The sequence below is a fragment of the Podarcis raffonei genome, chromosome 6 (assembly GCF_027172205.1).
Source record: "Podarcis raffonei isolate rPodRaf1 chromosome 6, rPodRaf1.pri, whole genome shotgun sequence".
NCBI lineage: Eukaryota > Metazoa > Chordata > Lepidosauria > Squamata > Lacertidae > Podarcis > Podarcis raffonei.
This window is the reverse complement of record NC_070607.1, coordinates 63,252,301-63,269,601: the sequence shown is the minus strand read 5'-3', so window position 1 is coordinate 63,269,601 and position 17,301 is coordinate 63,252,301. Positions and strand designations below refer to the sequence as shown.

Below are 17,301 nucleotides of genomic sequence, written 5' to 3'. Positions count from 1 at the left end.
AAATGCTGCCTTACAACAAGTGGCAAATACCACAGAGGTATAAAGTGATTCTCTTCAGCTCTCTTTTCTTTCATCTTCCTCCGTTTCCCCTCAGCACACACTCAGGAGGAAGCCCTGCTCTTTTCAGATGTCACCTTTGGCAATAAGGGGAAAGTGATCACAGAACTTCTTGTCTCATGCTCTGCCTTTCAATGCAAAGGATGATCAGTAGTACCAGAAATCCTAGGAGGTCTCTCCTGGGGTGGGGGGTTTAAAGGAGCACTGCTTGACTTCCAGGTGTGCTGTTTGTTTTAAATTCCTGTTCTTTGCAGATCACGTAACAACTATCTTTCACTTGCTCTTAGAACCTTCAAGATTGCAGCTCCTATTTTCTACCTGCCCCACACATGGAGGCACACGTGCCTATCAAAAAGCTAGCTACACTTTTGTTGCATGCCCAAGTGCCAATGTTCATTCAGATACCCATTCATTCATTCATTCATTCATTTATCTGCTTTGTCCTCTCTGCTTCTCTCCAGGAATTATCATAGCACTTATCACTGCAATATCTGAAATAAAAAACGACAGCAAAAATGGTCCATTTGGCAAATAGCTTTCATTCATAAAAAATAAAAAGGCATTGTAGGTAGGTCAGATGAAAACGGATTGGGCCCTGTGCCAAGGATAATGATATCAGGGTTTAAATTTAGATCCTTACAGCAGAGGTGCTTGAAAATGTTAATTGCTAGGGCAGTTCCTGCCTATGTTCCTGCTTATATGCATAATGCTTACTTAGCAGAGATTCCCTATGGCATATATGATATATGTGTTTCAAGTCTGATAGGGCTGCCTGTGTGGATTTGGAAAAGGTGCCATGACAGCTGACAGATGGGTCCATGGGTGGGAGGTGGGTGAATTATGTTGAGTGAACGGTGAATGCCTACACAGATCCCTTGAACAGCAAAAGAGAATCAGGAGATGATAAGCAAAAAGGAAACCATTGGCATGCTGCATGTGCAGTGCCAGGTTTGTGTATAAGCTAAACAAAGCTATAGCTGAGGGCCCCACTCTCTTGGGGGCTCCCCAAAAATATACTTCTTCTTAATTGTATTTCACTATTAATATACGTCTTCTTAATTGTATTTCCGTTCAACAATTACTTTGATAAAATACATATTTTGTTATGTGCAAAGGGCTTTAGATACCTATTAGGTCCATAAATTACCATATAGGATATATTCAGCACAAAAAAGCAACAAATTGTTGTTGACAAAGGACAGCTGGACATATAAAGGGCCCCATTACCTTCAGTAGCTTAGGGCCTCATCAAGCCTAAATCCGGCCCTGTGCATGTGTGTACACGAAGCACCTCAGGGGGAGCAGATTTATACCTAATAATGACCTGATTCCTCCCTTCTACATTGTACGTAATCAGTCATGCAAAGAGGTAATTCAAGATCCTAAACTTAATGGTTTCATGCTCACCCCCCTTAACATTTCTCTTTCCCCATCCCTCATCATTCCATGCTTTACAGCTGCTTCTACACTCCTGACATGTTAGAGCAAACAAACAGACAAACAGCTGGCCAGCCCTGATTGGAAAAGGATGAAATGCTCTGAGCATGCATTTTAACCACGCACCAACATGCCTGCAAAAATAAAAGCGAGTTTGCTTTTGCTGGCCTGATGCTGAACAGCTTTAGTTGGATGCAGCAGTTTTTTTCACTATCAGTCTATGGTGTGGCAGAGTCATGTGGCTGCCTCCATACTGTAGTGTTTCTGCAGCTTACCTGGACAAGGCTGGGGTGGAGCAGCAGCAGGGTCTGGGCTGTGCAGGTGGACTAGCAGAGACAATCCAGCAATCTCACTGGTGTACTTGCAAAGCCCACACACCAACCCACCTCACTGCCCCATTCCCACCTAGGTAAGCTGCAGTGATGCCAGTGTCAGCTGCCCCACCCTACGGGCCATTTCTTACGTCTGCTGTCTTGCCAATCCAACAAATATTACATAGATGTTTGTGGGAAAAGCAATACTTTTTGTTGCATAGGTAAAGGTAAAGGGACCCCTGACCATTAGGTCCAGTCGTGGCCGACTCTGGGTTGCGGCACTCATCTTGCTTTATTGGCCGAGGAAGCCGGCGTACAGCTTCTGGGTCATGCGGCCAGCATGACTAAGCCGCTTCTGGTGAACCAGAGCAGCGCACGGAAACGCCGTTTACCTTCCCGCCGGAGCGGTACCTATTTATCTACTTGCACTTTGACATGCTTTCGAACTGCTAGGTTGGCAGGAGCAGGAACCGAGCAACGGGAGCTCACCCCATCACGGGGATTCGAACCGCCGACCTTCTGATCGGCAAGTCCTAGGCTCTGTGGTTTAACCCACAGCGCCACATTTGCCCAAACAGGATGTTAGACTAGATCATTGATGGGGAACTCCTAATGCTGTTGGATTCCCACCAACCCCAGCCAGCATAACCAACCAGGGATGATGGGAGTTGTAGTCCAGTAATGACTGAAGGACTATATCCCAGGCCTAGATAGACAAATTGATCTGATCTAGCAAGGCTCCACTTACATTGTTTGATTCTTAACCCTCTATAATGTCCAGCATGAATCTATATGTAAGAGAAGGAAGCTCTTACAGCAGGATTTAGCAAAGAAAGGAACAAGGAGTTGCAGGCTAGGCTACAAACAGTGAAGTTTGTACTTCAATACTATGTTTATGTAAGGCTACTGAGTAGTGACTTGTGAGCAGCATTGCATCCATGGTGTGTGCACCCACCCTCTGATGAATCATAATCTCTGGACACCCAGCTTTTTAATTTTTAAAAAATTAAGTTTCTGGCATTTGTAAAATCCAAGCTATCTGGCAAAATGTGCCATTCTACTTATTTGCGTGTGTGACGAATTAGCCTGTTTCCCCTTTCATGTTTTATATTTCCCCAGCCCTGGAATAATTCCTGCAAGCACCCTTGAGTATATCCATCATTATAATACCAATATTACAGAGTGAGGAAGATGCTGAAAGATGGCAATTTGTCAAATGCCACTTGGTGAGTTCATGGTTCAAGTGGGATTAGAATTTTGGCTTCCCAACTTAAATTCTTAGCCATGATGCTATAGCAGGTTTGGGGGGGGGGTTACCTCAAGCAATCCTGTGGAAGTACACATGTGGAAAACGTTCTTCAAATTGGTCATGCACATGACCATTGACAAGTCCCACAGGTCACAAAATAGAAAGCTCTGAAAGGAAAGAAAGTGGCTGGCTTCAACTAGGGATCAGAACCTGTGGAGTTTTCTGATTCCAACTCCTCTACTTTAGCAGCAAGAAATGTCTCCCACTTTGGACTGGAAAGGCATAATAATTCTGCATCTCCAAAACGGCTTACATTTGAAGAAGGAAGCACTAAAATAACAAAGGAGAGGCTGGTTGTTGTTATTTCAAGGCTATTTTAAACTGTCTTGTGAGGGCAAATAAAGCCTGATTTGATGAGAACAGAATTGCATCATTATCTGGGTAAACAAGATACAACACATTTTCTAATTTGTTCTGTAATCTAAACTATAAAAACAGATTTAAGGCAATTAGAAAGTCAGGTATACAAAATCAACCTTAAAAGCAAGTTCCACACTTTTTCTTTCTTTCTTGAGCAATACTGGTACATACCTTTAAATAATTTCTCTCTCTCTCTTTTGGAACTGCAACACCTACCTGCTCTTTGCATACTTAACAGGATGCAAAGTGCAGATTATGAGCCACCCAGTTAATTGTGCACCTCCTCCATTTATTACCATACGGTTAATAAGATTTGCAGGAAGCATTAAAGAGCAGTCAAGTCCTATCACTGAACATGCAATTTAAAGTCCCCAGCAGGGACACGCAAACCCAGTGAAGAGGAAACATCATCACTTCAGAAGCACGAAGGAAGGTGGGGAGGGGGAGAGAAAATACAAAAAAAGATGTCATAAATTACATAACTGGTGGTCGGTGTGTCTGTGCCATCAGCACTGCTGGAGTTTTGGCTCTCTCTCTGAGAAAGGAAGGCAGTCAGTCGCCATACTTAAAGTCCACACAATAAGATTTCTTATTCCTACTTACAGCAAGCTTCACTAGATTTCAGCTGTAAGGGAGCCCTCTTTCCTGTAGTCTGGACTTTGGTCTCCATGCTCCTGACTTCAAGGTTCAGTCAGCCAGATGAATTCACTTCAAAATTCTAAAATAAAATAAAATAAAATAATAAAATAAAATAAATAAAATAAAATAAAATAAAATAAAATAAAATAAAATAAAATAGGTGCACCCAGACCTATCTTATTTGGGAACTATTCTTGGCAACAAACCAACATATGTAAGAATGGATGGAAGAGGATCTATGCAGAGACTGCTACATGATGAAACAAAAAAGCCCAGAATACTTCAGGGCTGTGCACATGGCATTTGATGAACACATGTGCCAAATATTACAAATGTGCCAGAGACACTTACATTGGCTGCCCATATGTTACTGGGCCAGGGTTAATTCATTTAAAAGGCCCTTAACAACTTTGGTCCAGAATATGTTAAGGACAGCCTGATTCTGTATCTCCCTGCCCAGTCCTTGAGATCTTTGGTGGAAATCTCTGTTAGTGGTCTCCCATGGCTCAGATGCAGAGCTGTCATCTGCCAAGAGTCATGAATTAAGTATTGTGGGCCCAGTCCTGTGAAACTCCATCCCAGCTGAGATCAGATGGGCCTCCTCCCAGTTGAGCTTCAGATGCATTTTAAGCATGGAGAAAGTGGTTATAGAAAAAATTTTCTCCCTCAACAGTAGAAGTCATGGACATCCAAGGGAGCTTTTGGAAGATTCAGTGCAGCTTATTTCTTCATGCAAGGCATAGTTAAACTCTGGAACTCGCTCCTACAGGAGGCAGTGATGGCTACCAATTTGGATGGCTACCAAAGAGGATCAGACAAATTCATGGAGAATAAGGCTATCAGCAGTTGCTAGTCATGATGACTGTCTTCTGTCTCCACTGTCAATATGCCTCTGAACACCAATTGCTAGACAACATTGATATAGTCAGTGTGCAAGAGAACGTCTTGAACATGTGTTCGTACTCTCCTTGTTGATACACTAGTTTTCTAGCCATCTTTATGCAGGGTGGAAATTCAGTGTAGTTTTCAGTACTGAACAAGTTGTCTGTCATTTTCTTAGGATGATTTTCCAGCTGTCAGTCAGTGCTATAGAGATGTAGGGATCAGCATCTCTCTTCCACTTGCCAAGCTCTCCCCCCTGACCCTACAGCTAATTGATACAAATGTGTCAACATATCAACACTGACTTCTCAGGAACTGGATTTTGGATGATTTCTCCAGGCCACAAATTTCCTCTTCATGAACTGTTCTAATTTTCCAACTATGGGATTAAATAAATAGGAGTGAACAAAGTTCAGGAGAAAGCTAGAAAAGCAACCTCACTATAACAACTTTGCACAAAAAAGTGCCTGAACATCATAGGTATTCAGAAACTCTCAGCGCTACAGCTCAGTGATCAAGCAGAAGTTGGCAGGTCCAACCCATGGTGCCTCCAGGTAGGGCTAAGGAAAACTAATTTGGAAATGTAATGACTAACCTGGAGTGTGGAAAAATGAGAAACTGAGAGAAGCTTAAATTGACAGATTCACTCATCCCTAGTCCAGGTAAAGGTAAAGAACCCCTGGACAGTTCAGTCAAAGGTGACTATGGGGTGCGGCACTCATCTCGCTTTCAGGCCGAGGGAGCCGGCATTTGTCCACAGACAGCTTTCCGGGTCATGTGGCCAGCATGACTAAACAGCTTCTGGCACAACAGGACACCGTAATGGAAACCATAGCACATGGAAACACCGTTTACCTTCTTGCCACAGCACGACCTGTTTATATACTTGCACTAGCATGCTTTCAAGCTGCTATATTGACAGGAGCTGAGAAAGTGCAATGGGAGCTCACCCCGTTACATGGATTTGAACCATCAACCTTCCAATCAGCAAGCCCAAGAGGCTCAGTGGTTTAGACCACAGCCCCACCCACTCCCCAGTAGTCCAGGTTACACATGTTCATTTTATTATCATGTGGGTTGATGTGGCCATGATGGGCTGCACCAGGTCTGGCACTGGTTACCGCAGGAACTTTTAGGGAAGCTTTTAATGTTTAATAGGTTATTGTATTTTAGTGTTCTGTTGGAACCCGCCCCAGAGTAGCTGGGGAAACCCAGCCAGATGGGTGGGGTATAAATAATATATTTTTGTTTGTTTGTTTGTTTGTTTGTTTGTTTTTAAGAATATTTTATAGTCAGGGGCAGTTACAGGTTTTTTTTACATTAAATATATATATATTATCTTATTCTACAGACATGGTGCTTATTCCCATCTGCCCTGAGAATACCTTCCTTGGCACACACACAAGGTCCCCTTCACCACTCCTCATCTCACTCAAACAGGTTTTGAAACTTACAGATAACAAACTAGGTTGTGGTGTTTTGTGTTGGGTGGGGAGACTGCAACAGTTTCCCTGGCTTGCAAAAGTGTCCAGGGCCACAAAGTGGCTGGTGATCTCTGCAAGGGCATCCCCACCCTGTTGCAATTTTCTCAGATTTTTCAATTTATTTTTCATGGGAAAACCCCTTTCACTGGGTTGCCTATTTGGATCCAAAATGGAATGTACATTCCATAATGATACTTAAACCTTCATGAGATGGCAGAAGAGTGTCCACATTCTATGATTTCCCCCTTCTGATGAGCTTGCACAAGACTCGTGTAGCTGCTGACCACTTCTCTCTTCCCACACCCCAATGAATGGTAAATTTGATAGGATCAGACATAAGGCATCATAGCAGTACCATGTTTCATATGGTACTGAAGTAGACAATGGCTCATCTAGCCCAGTATTGTCAACACAGACAACACCAGGTTTGGGGCAGCTGTCCAGAGTTTCAGGCAGATATCTCTGCCAGCCCGACCCGAATATGCTGGGGATTCAACCTAGAACCTACTGCATGCAAAGCAGATACTCAACCACAGAGCTATGGTCTTCCCTGTGTTCAGAATAACTGTCCACACCTTTGAAAGCACAATACTCATGGTGGCTATCATACCTATTGGATGACTGTGTCATCCCTACCAAGATTGCAGAAGAAAACAAAATTCCATTGGGAAAGGAAGTGAACTAAGACATGACTCTCTTCTCACTCTTCTCAACATCCTTCAGTTTCCATTCTCCTAAAACACAAGCTTTCTGGATGTGGTGTCACAATATGCATATTGTGTAGAATATGCTGAAAATCATTATTTCTAGCTTTGATTTTCTTCCCTCTCTGATCCACTTCCCTCCCTATACTTTGTAGGGTGACAGCAGGGGTTGCCATAGCAACATAACACAAAGCCATCTTCTTTTGTGGTAAGAAACTGTTGAACAGCTAAGAGAATTAAGGACGGGGGGTGCAGGTAGAGGGTACCTGGGAATTCAGCTAAAAATAGAAAAACTTAATAATGGAATCATTAAGGGGAAGCCATTTGGGGGCTTCATAGCCTCAAGCCTTTCTCCTGAAGCCTTTTTCATATTACTAACTGTAATTGAGTAGCTTTTGATTCTGAGAAGGAAAGAGGAAAAGTTGCTTTATTTCCAGCTGTGGAAAGAGCGACAGGCACAATGCATGTCCACATTTCATTTAGGGTGCTAATTACCTGCCCAATTTCAAATTCATAAAATAAAAGCCACTCTCTTTCAGAACTTAGAAAACACCCACAACCCCTTTCTTTAAAATGGACACTGAGCACACCTTGTTCATTTCTGAGCGATAAATCAGCATACTCTGTACTTTGATGCCTTGTCTGATTTTACAACTTGAGACAAATTCCTTCTGTTATCATCTTCCCTTTGATGTCCAATGTGGTTGCATTAATTATTATCAATGCTTTCAGCATTGGCCATGTGCATAATTCTGCCAAAGGAGTATTTATGGGCCATTCAATTGGTCCAATAGCTGGGAGATCAGATTTGAATGCTGAATGTCTGACTTGGTCCTCATGTGAGAAGAATAAGCCAGTGCTTTCTTAAAACCAGTTCACCCTTGCAGCAAGCATTTTAGTTCTAGCACTGAAGCACATGTGCTTGCTCTGAGGCAGCAATACAGTGTTATGAGTAGATACAAGTACCTATAGCAGCCATCTATAGTAAATGTCAGCTTATATCATATGAGGGTGAGAAAAGCATACAGCATTTAATATTAACATCCTGGTGATTTTATCATTCTGGAAAGTAACATCAGAAGCAGGTAGTGCACCTAGACTTTGTAATCTGTCATAAATTATCTTGTCTCATACAGTTCTGGAACAGGAGATTTGGACTGGGCCATTAGTAGAATCAGCTGCTGGCGCAAGAAAGGACATTCAATGCCCAACAGACACAGAACAATTTCTGGTGTTAAAAGATGACTTAAAATGACTTAAAAGCAAAAAAATGATTTTTTTAAATATATATATATCAATAAACAATTATGAGGGATGTACTCTTAATTGCCTATGCACAGAAGGTGACTGCTGACTACCACTCCCATTTTCTTGGCCTGCTTTTTAATCCTTCTATTTGCAAACCACTTTGTAGCAGTGTAACTCCTGCATAAGTCTTCCCTTCTTGTTTATGTTGTTCTTAAAACCTTGATTTAGGAACCGTTTGGGAAGATCTGTTTGGAGAGAACTGCCCTGTGATCTTTTAATAATAAAAATAACCTTTCCTTTTCCTTTTTGAAAAATCACTTTCAATCAGTCATTTATTCTGAAGCACGACGAGCTCAGATGAACACTTACTGATTCATCTCATTTTAAAAAAATGTTTAAATAAACTTTGCTGAAGCTCCAGCATAATGTCAACTGCTTCTCAAGTGAATTATTCATCCTGCCCCATTCTTTCAGAAATGCCAAAAGGATTCTGAGGCTGCTTCATATTGAAATGATTCCCTCTGCCAAAACATATACAAGCCAAAGACAATCTCCAGTTTTACAAGCAGCCCACTTTAGGCTATATTGAGGGTTTACTGAGGGGCATGGAAAACATGAATACATGAAGTGTCTTTCCTGGCAAAAAAATGGGGTTTACATTGCAGGCAGACTACATCTAGGAAGGCCTTTTCCAAGCAAGTGATCAAGATGAGTTACAATCCAGTCCTATCCTTCAGCAATCCATCCCTGGCAATCCATCCCTAACACTTTCCCTCCCAGTTCCCATGAAATATGCCTATATCACACAGTTGCCTAAACTGTTCTCCTTAGCCCTCTTCTCTAAATGGGCAGAGAAAATACATGAGGTAGACAGCAAGTATGAGCACACTGGCCTCACCTCATCATCACCTCCCCCCCCCCCACCGCAAGCCAAGGCATCTGTCTGATGCAGTATAGCTGCTGTACCCATGCCTTATAGATCCCCAATTTTCCAAGTTTCTAAATTGCACAGGATACCACCACAACTACAAGAGGCTTCCCACTTCACCTAAGAACAGCCTGCTGCATCGGGCCAATGGACCAGCATTCTGTTCTCACATTGGCCATCCAAATGCCAATGGAAAACCTGAAAGCATGCGTTGGAGAGCAACAGCCTGATGTTCTTGCTTCTACTTACCTCTGAGTAGAAGTTGCTGGTAATTACAAGTGGGCAGAGCACTGTTGCACTTGGATCCCTGCTTTCAAGATCCCATTGGCATCTGGATGGTTGCTATTTCGATGCCGGGTGCCATTTTGAATCAAGATGGTGGGCCAGAATATGACTCTCCATGAACAAACGTGTGCTCTCTGCTAGTCCTGCATAAGTTAAAGCAAAACATGGGTCCATTCTGGGTCAACTACCTCTTTTCTGTCACAGAACACATTTTTGTGCCTAAAAATAGTCAGTGCACACTCCTAGGAACCGTGATTATCTGAGGATTATATGTATCCTTTTCCAGACACATGAACATTATGGAAAAGATGCACTCAGCCTGCAGTGGAAAAATGGAAATCTGTTCCAACATATAGAACAGTCCTAAAAGTATAGAGACACAAGAGAAATCAATCTTAAAATGTGCCCCTACCTGCAAAAAAAACCAACAGAATAAAAGCACTCTATAATCCGATGCCAAGGCATATCTGTGAATCAGTGACAAGTAAAGATAAAACTCTTCTTGAAGATGTCTGTCAGGCAACTGTATCAGGAATGACATTGATTTTTCCCCATGCTGCTGCTATCTAAGGGAGGGCCTTTGTCAGTTCTATATTTAGCCATTAGATTATGTGCATTACTAATATTCAGGTAGTGCTTCATCAATTTCCATCACCACAGGTAGGAGGCTGAAAAACCTGGGATGAATGTTGCTTTGTATAAAGCTGCTGTTTGTCAAAGGGGGTAAAAAGCCTTAATACCAGGGGGAATGAAAGAAAACCAGGGAATTTGGTATAATGTCTAGAGGTACTTCACACAGCTGGGTAAAATGACAGTGTTCAGTGGAGGGTGTAAATGGTACACTTACTTGCTGGGGTCAATGTGGTGAATTCCATCAAGGTAATAAGCAGGACCAGACAATTGAACACAGTTTGTGTCTTGTTTGGACAGGATGCAAACTGCATCCCGTCATCACTGTGCACACCACTGACTTCCCTTTGCTTGGCAGAGGGGCCGAATGGATGTTAATTATGCAGATGGGCTGCTAGCCTGAATGTTGGGTATTCTAAGTCTTCAGTCTTAACGGCATTTCAGACCACCTCAGCACCATTTCATGGCTTGTGACCTACAGAGCTCAGTTTTCAGTTGAGGTGGAGAGCAGGGAGGAGGAATGGTAATATAGAGAACTTAAAATAGGTTGAGAAAATACCATTTTAATTCACTAGAGGACTTTCTGGTGAACTATAGATCTTAAGTCCATTGCTTAATTTCTAAAACCGGCAGTATGTATTTCATTATTACTTAAAGAAATTTATAGACCACTTCACAGCATAAAGCAACCTAAGAGGTGTATGCCTGACTAGAATCACTTATTTCCCACCCTGGAAGTATTGGCTCTGGTAATGTTTATGCAAGAGTGAGATGAACTCTGCAGATGTTCAGAAACGCTCTGTCCCAGATTACAGCAGTGATGGGGAAGCTTTGTGATGTAGCAGGCTAGATCTTTATGTTCCCCCACCCCGCAAGCCAACTTTGACAGATGGGGTGGAGTGGGGAGACAGTGATCAAGCAGGATTGAATTCCCATGCATCAGCTGATGTGCAGTGAATACAGTCCTGCTTTCTGCAGGGTTTAGGTGTGCAAGAGAGTTCCCCACAGGGTTAGAGTCGAAGTTGAATTACAGCAGTAAAAAAAAAAAAATCATTTCATTTTTATATTTTATTGTACTGCGGTGCATTTCCCTGTATTGAGTTGCATTTCATATTTTCTGTAAGCCACCCACAGAACTTTGTGACATATATTAATTAATGTATGCACTCTGCACCATACATTAAGATCTTGCTCATGGGTAGGCAAACTAAGGCCTGGGGGCCAGATGTGGCCCAAATGCCTTCTAAATCCGGCCCGTGGACGGTCTGGGAATCAGTGTGTTTTTACATGAGTAGAATGTGTCCTTTTATTCAAAATGCATCTCTGGGTTATTTGTGGGGCCTGCCTGGTTTTTTTTTTCTTCCTTTCAAAATATAGTCCGGCCCCCCACAAGGTCTGAGGGACAGTGGACCGGCCCCCTGCTGAAAAAGTTTGCTGACCCCTGTTCTTGTTCATGAAGTGTGTGGGGCCGGAGGTTGAAGTAGTACTCTTGGACCACACACACAGGTTCAGGTGTGAATGCCCCAAAATCAGTTTCTGCATGGGAAAGTCTTCACTGCACTAAAGGAGAAAAGTGTGAATCTGCTAGGAAGTAGCTCTCATTTGGAATGTGTTGACAAATATGCAACTGGTTCACTTACTCTCGTGCTATACTGATTTCATCTCATCTGTTAGCGTCTCACTTGAACAATCACTTTTGTTTTCATCTATAGACATAGTCAACCCGAGCTAGAACTGCCCAAATCACTTAATTCTAAAAGTACCAATAACTGAATGTGACAGCCATTTCCACAGCCTGCCAACACATGTTTGCACATAGGTGACTTTGTGGACAACAGTGGCAGGCTCAGTAGAAGGAGGGGGGATTACCCTGACATTTCTCCATCCTACCTAGAATCATTTAGATTTCCAAAAAAGATATTGTGTGAGCTCCATGATACACGCAGGATCAAGAGACAATGATGACTTAGAAAGGGGACATGAAAGAAGCATAAAATATATGCATGATTCAAGGAAAGTGAGCAGGGAGACCTTTGTCTCCTTCATCACTCCTTCCTGTTGAAGGTTGTGGCCCAGGAAGAGAGAAGAAAATACTGGAAGTAAATCATTGGCTGTGCAGGTGGTGTCAGCAGGAAAGGTTTGGCTTCTTGGACTGTAGTCTCTGCTTCCGTGAGGAAGAACTTCTGGAACACGAGGGAGAGAAGTGCTATTGTACTCATGTCCTGCTTGTTGGCTTCCCAGAGGCATCTGGATCATCACTGTGAGAATAGAATTGTGAACTAGATGGGCCTTTGACCAGATCATAGCTGTCAACTTTTCCCTTTTTTTAAGGGAAATTCCCTTATTCCAAGAAAAGGGAAAAGTTGACAGCTATGGACCAGATCCAGTAGGCTTCTTGGTTCTTATGAGGTCCAGATCCAGCCCTTACCATGCAAAGGATGTTACTGCAGGGTAAAATATCTGAACTGTGCTGTTGTGTCAAGGGATAGTTTACGAAACAATGGATTGTGTTTAACTAACTTTTACTCAGAGTAGGCCCACTGGAATTAATGGCCATGATTAAGTTCGGTTTTCAAATTTTGATGGGTCTACTCTTAGTAAAAGGGAGTTGAATACCATCCAGTGTGGAGATTCCACAGTAAACTGTTTTGTCTTTGGCAAAGCACAGCTGCTTGCCTGCAAATTTCCAAGGCATTCACAGGAGGAATAAAGTGTTTTTCAGAACACTCAGATAAATGGTCTCCATTCCAAAAAGATCACCTTATGCTGATTTCTCCACCGCAGTGACCATCTCAGTTGTTCACCTGAAACCACCCCGACATATCACCTGATTGTATGGAAAACATTCAGCTGACAAGTCAAAGTGGCTGCTTGACTTAATCTAAATATAGTGCCCAATCGCAAAGGACCTTAGCCACCCTCTCTTCTCTTTTCTGTTCATGATTTAAAAGAATTGTCTGACATTACTGCACAGCAGGCCCCTCAACTTTTGTATCAAATGGCACATTACCATGCAACTGAGTGCTCCGTAATGTCTGTGACTGCATCATTGCCCAGGCTGAGACTTGAGGACTGAAATCTTCATTTTTATTTCATGAATATTTTAAACACCCTTCTGAAGGAAATTCCTGTGCTGCGTTTATGTGACAAACACAGTTTGAAACTCAAAAGGCATCCAATCCCTGTTGTTAAACATTTCAAGGATTAGTGGGAATGCTGAACCCTATTGCTTGCCGCACGCCATATCAAATTTCAATCTGCAAGACTCAATTGACAACATCCTTCCAGGGCAGCTTTCTGTGCAGTCTGTGGCATTGGTGTAGTGGAGGCCTGTGGTCACAAAACAACATATAACTCCTATTGGCAACTAATCATGGTGCCATCATTTGAGTTTAACAAGGCCTGAGCAGTTTCACTCCAGTGTAAACCAAGGTGTGGACAAAGGACTCTTTAACCTTCTAGTTCAGTTGGTAGAGCATGAGATTCTTAATCTCAGGGTTGTGGATTTGATCCCCATGTTCGGCAAAAGATTCCTGCAATGCAGGGGATGATCCTTGGGCTCCCTTCCAACTCTACAATTCTATGACTCCCAGCAAAAACAGCAACAGAGCCTTTTGCAGTGCTGGCCTCTTATTATATGACGCTTAAATGCAGACCTATATATATCCCCCGAGAATTTACAGCAGTACTGATAACTATAGTATACATTGCACCTGATGCGAACATCAATGAGGCAATGGGTCTTCTGCATGATGCCATTAGCAGGCAACAAGGCAAGTATCCCGAGGCTGCATTTCTTGTATGCGGGGATTTCAACCAGGCAGATTTGAAAGTGGTCCTACCTAAATTCTATCAACACATAAAGTGTGCAACCAGGGGAGAAAAGACTCTGGACAGGCTGTATACAAATGTCAAACAGGCCTATAAGGCCAAACCATTGGCACATCTAGGCCAATCTGATCATGTGTCCCTGCTCCTGACTCCTGAATATATTCCATTGAGGAAACGGACTCCAGCTATAAAGAGGGATATTACAATATGGCCAGCTGAAGCATCCCAACAACTACAAGACTGTTTTCATGACACCGATTGGGAGGTATTCGCCCAACAGGATGTAGAGACTCATATTGAGCAAGTGTTGGACTATATTAGGTTCTGCACTGACAATGTAACACAGAGGCGCTGGATAAAGATCTACCCAAACAGGAAGCCCTGGATGACAAGGGAGGTCCAGGGGTTGCTAAAGGCAAGAAATACTGCTTTCAGAAGTGGAAATAAGTCGCTGTACAGCTTAGCTAGAGCGGATCTAAAGAGAGGTATCCATGTAGCAAAGGAGGCCTATAGACAGCGGCTGGAGAATCATCTACAAAGTAACAACACCAGGCAGGTGTGGCAAGGTGTACAAGAATTAACAGGGTATAAATCCAAGGATTCCCTGGCAGACGAGGGAGGGGCATCCCTCGCAGAGGATTTGAATGCCTTTTTTGCCCGTTTTGAAGTAACATCTGCAGCAACACCTGCTGAGGCTTTACCACCACCACCACCACTCCCTGTGAAGGCTTTGCCATCATCACCACCATTACCATCATCAGTACAAAGGAATGTAGTAGTCTCTGTGGAAAAAGAAGAGATGAGGAAGGTGTTGAAGGGAATCAACCCAAGGAAGGCCACAGGGCCAGATGGGGTAGCTGGAAGGGTATTGAGAGACTGTGCAGATCAACTAACAGGAGTTTTCACTGGGATTTTAAATCGATCCCTAGCCCAGGCTATTGTTACATCCTGCCTAAAGTCCTCTATTATCGTTCCAATAGCAAAAAAAACTAACCCTGAAGATCTGAATGACTTTCATCCAGTAGCACTCACACCTATAATCATGAAGTGCTTTGAAAAGCTGGTACGAAATTATGTCATTGCCTGCCTACCAGAGGGACTGGACACATTCCAATTTGCTTATAAAACGAAAAGATCGACAGAGGACGCTGTGGCGATTGCCCTCCATGCCGTCCTTGCACATTTGGAGCAGCGGGGGGGTTATGCCAGACTGCTTTTTTTAGATTTCAGCTCGGCATTTAATACCATTCTACCACAACGTCTGATGTCTAAACTGGAAGATCTGGGGCTTCCGTTATCACTTTGTGGGTGGATATTGGACTGCCCCCAGAGGGTTCGGTTGGGCCCTTATACCTCTAATATGCTTAAGACTAACACAGGAACACCTCAGGGATGCGTGCTCAGTCCGCTCCTTTATATTCTCTACACGTACAATTGTGTCGCTACTCACCCTAGTAATAGGGTTGTCAAATTTGCAGATGACACAACCATGATTGGGCTCATCCCTGAAAGGGAGGGTGAAACGGATTATAGAGATGAGGTGGAGCGGCTGACAGAGTGGTGCAGAGCTAACAACTTGCTCATAAATACAAGGAAGACAAAGGAGCTTGTGGTGGACTTCAGGAGACAGAAGAGCAATGTCCAGCCACTTTTGATTGATGGGGTCTGTGTGGAGAGGGTAACAACGTTCAGATTTTTGGGCACTGAATTACAAGAGGATCTGTCCTGGAGTGTCAACACAAGGGGGCTTGTGAAGAAGGTGCAGCAGAGACTGTACTTTTTGAGAATTCTAAGGAAAAACCATCTTCCGCAGAAACTGCTGCTTGCCTTCTATCACTGTGCCATTGAGAGCGTGCTCACTTATGGCTTATGTGTGTGGTACGGAAGCTGTACTACCCAGGACAGGATGGGGTTGTGCAGAGTTGTTAAGGCAGCAGAGAGCATTGTTGGCTGCCCACTCTCCACCTTAGAGCAGATTTATGCCACAAGGTGCCATAGGAAGGCACTGGACGTAGTAAAAGATCCATCGCATCCTGGTCACTGTCTCTTCGAGCTCCTGCCGTCGGGATGGAGATACAGGACGATGAAGACAAGAACAAGCTGTCTTAAGAACAGCTTCTTCTTCAGAGCGATCTCGGCCCTGAATGGGAAGCCTGGACTTTGAAAGTCATCTAATCTTCCTTGCTGTACTATACTGTATTGTTTAATTAGTGTTTTTATGGAGCAGTCAAGTAATTTCGTTGTCCCCGAGAGGGGGCAATGACAATAAAGATATTATTATTATTATTATTATTATTATTATTATTATTATTATTATTATTATTATTATTTTGAGGCTCAGGGCTCACAGTAATGGTGCACAGTTAGTAGGGTAGTCTACTGATGCCAAAAAAGCTAAAATGAATCACCTAGTAAGGCATTAATTTGCATACAGTTTGCTTAGGAGTAATATGTAAAATTGTAATATCACAATATCTAAATTTACATACCAATGTAAAATTAGAAATAACTACTATAGTTTAAATAGAAATATAATCCTTCTCACCATTATACACCTCATCATAGGAAGACTATGACAAACTGTTGATGGGTACCTTCAAGGCCCCTCCTGTTCTCCCTTCTAATGGTTCTTTAATCTAATTGTGTGTCAACTGGATGCTTGTAAAATGGTCGCTGCCTGTATTATTGTGAGAAAGGGAGGGGAGGGGAGGAGAAGGAGAAGAGGGGATATTATTAAACAATGATAAACTTTTATGCAATGAGAAGATACTATTGTCTTCTGAAACACCATGGCAATAATAGATGCTTTCAAGCTCTCTCCTAGAGCTTGTTTTATTTTTACTTTTTGTTCACACTTTTATTTCGGTACATAAAACAAACACAAAGAAAAATAAAGACAAAAGTCTCAAAATAAACCACAATTCCCTCCTTCATCCACAACCCACTCTCAAATTTCTTTAAAATCCCTTGGACACTCATCCTTTCCTTTTCTAAGACAAAAACAGAGTTTCAGGAAATTTTTGGGTAATAATCGCTGCAAAGGGCATCATTGGATTATCTCTTAGGGAAGGGTCTCTCAGATGGAGGATTCAGGGGGAGGAAATGTTGCATATTCTGAAGAGGTTAAGCACTTTTCAGCCGGATTGGCTTCCTGTCGTTCTTCCTGTTCTTGTTGCTGGGTAGAGCTTTTCTC

At 42.7% G+C, this 17,301-nt stretch overlaps 1 protein-coding gene and 1 long non-coding RNA gene across 6 annotated transcripts in view; one reads left to right on the top strand and one right to left on the bottom strand.

Annotated features, from left to right (window-relative positions):
- Positions 1–17,301, top strand: part of KCND3 (potassium voltage-gated channel subfamily D member 3) — a 264,846-nt gene that overhangs the window by 79,742 nt on the left and 167,803 nt on the right. The gene's annotated exons all lie outside the window — the stretch shown is intronic.
- On the bottom strand, positions 464–16,938 carry LOC128416177 (uncharacterized). Its single transcript, XR_008331163.1, has 4 exons — positions 16,654–16,938; positions 9,612–9,790; positions 3,126–3,224; positions 464–548 (listed from the first exon to the last, which is right to left on the bottom strand). It is a non-coding gene; the product is annotated as an uncharacterized LOC128416177 (long non-coding RNA).